Source organism: Frankliniella occidentalis, unplaced genomic scaffold (assembly GCF_000697945.3).
Source record: "Frankliniella occidentalis isolate FOCC.00 unplaced genomic scaffold, Focc_3.1 Scaffold47, whole genome shotgun sequence".
NCBI lineage: Eukaryota > Metazoa > Arthropoda > Insecta > Thysanoptera > Thripidae > Frankliniella > Frankliniella occidentalis.
In genome coordinates, this window is record NW_026267177.1 from 2,190,386 (window position 1) to 2,192,567 (window position 2,182).

Here is a 2,182-nt window from a genome sequence, read left to right on the forward strand (position 1 = left end):
CCGCCATGGAGGAGGAAGAAGCCCTGTTGACGCGCTCTGTCACTGCTGCGGAACTCCTCCTTATCTCCGGCCGGCAGCGCTGTACTGTACCAGAGACTGCCCTACTGCCGGTGAGTCATGCGCCCACTAATTCCAAACACCAGACTAAACTGGGCCCGCCGCCCACCAGCCGTGCCGTGCCGTGCCGCGGCGGTCTGTGCGTCGCGCGCCCAGCCGGCTACTGGGCACAAAGCACCTTGCTCTCTGCCGTAAACCCAGCAGCAAATCAAACATGAAAAGTGCAAGTCTCTCGACAGAAATCCATTCGATGAGGCCTCTTCTCTTAAGTGAAATGTCAACTTCAAAGTCGCTTTTCTCGCCCAAAGTTGGCGACGTATTTCGAAGCCCTTTGTCCTTTGTCCACAGAAACCAAACCGCATCGGCGTCGGCGACGCGCACTGAGAAATTTTTTTCCTACCGGGCACTAGACGGTTCTTTAGTGCGTCCTACTTTGTTCCTGGCACGAAAAATTTAGTTCCAGCCACTAAAATTACAAAATTTTAAAGCTCGGCAACAAAACTTTGGTGCCCAGGCACAACTGTATAGTGCGTCAAACACTTTCCGCCTCGGGACAAAATGTTTAGTGCGACCAAAAAAAATTCTCAGTGCGTACTTATCTGCCTGGCAGGGGGAGTGCTAATTCTTCGCACATCTTCATTACACAGAAGTGCCCCGCCAGCGCGTGTTCTCTCGCCGCATTCATCGTCCAGCGGCGCAGGTGTGCAAGCGCGTACGAAGGTGAGAGGATGCACCGGGGCGGGGCGGTGCGGGGCCGGGCAGGGCGGGACGGGGCGCGGTGGGGCGTGGTGACCTGATTGAGACCTGTTTGCACACCTGCCGGGCCCTTGCCTCGCGGCCCGGGCCTTGTAGGGGGCCACCTTCCCCTCCTGCGCCGGGCCGAGCGGAGCCGAGCGGCACTTACACTCGCGCCCCGCCGCCGGCGGCCCCGCCCCGTGCGTGCCGAGAGTGCAAACTCACAGGACACACACACGCACGGCAGCGAAACCCGAGCGGACTATAAGCTGCATAGTCACTTTTCTTCTCGACTTCATCTGCTTACGCCCGGAGGGTGGAGGGGAGGCGAAGGCAGCTTGTCCGGGATGACTCTCTAATTGAACACCGTTCATGAGCAGACATTGATTGCTCTTACTGAGCGTTGCAATGCAAAAAAATTATACGAAACCGTGTTCTTAATTAAGGGCGGTGTAGAAAGACGACGCTGAATGGCGGCGCTCAACAGTGCAGTCCCATACGGCGCGCTGCAAGAGGGATCGCGTGGTCTGCTTTTCGGAAGGAGCCCGCAGGCAGCTCCGCCCTTCCTGATATGGACATGGCATGTTGCTGAGTGGCGGTTAGGCGAAGCAGGGAGTGATCACTACTGCGCCGCCCCGCCCCCCGCGACTGGTTAGCGCGGTATGCTTTCACGTCGGCCACCACAGCATCATCCTCCTTTCCCACCACAACTACTTGCGTCACATCTGCCGCCGGGCGCCGCGAGGCCGCGCTACCTGACGCGGGCGGAAGCAAACGCGTCGCCCGCACTGGCCGCGGGGAAAGCGTCAGCGGGGCCGACGACAACGAGTACATGACCGCGGCGTCGGCCCCCGGCGCGGCTTACGCACCACTTCCCTTCTAAATCAAAAAGTATTATCCAAAATGGCACAGTCTGGCCGTTTATTCAGTATACCCGCAAGGCAGACTTGAGTTCCGTAATTGGGTTGAAGAAAGGCGCATTAGCATTCTTAGCGGCACCAGGCAGGCGCCAGGCTGCGTTCCCCATTCCGACTCTGCTGTCACGGGCGGGACAGCCGTGCTGGGTAGGCAGCCCGGGCGGGCGCGGCCGCGCGGCGGGTCTGCCCACCCCGCCGGGGGCCCCGCCGGGGGCCCCGCCGGGGGAACAGCCCGCCAGGCACGCCAGAGCACAGAGCAGGTACACCCTGCCAGCTGCACCAGGGGTCGTACATCGTACATCGTTTCGAGGGTACACCCATCATCGAGCGAGCGTATACTCACTGCACTGCGCCACGGCGAGCGCGCCCTCTCGGTACTTACCTGCAAAACAAAGGGAACAGGCGTTAGTAACAGACACAAGCATGAGATGAAAACCGACAAGCCAACGCTGAATTCGAATCGAAGGAAGACT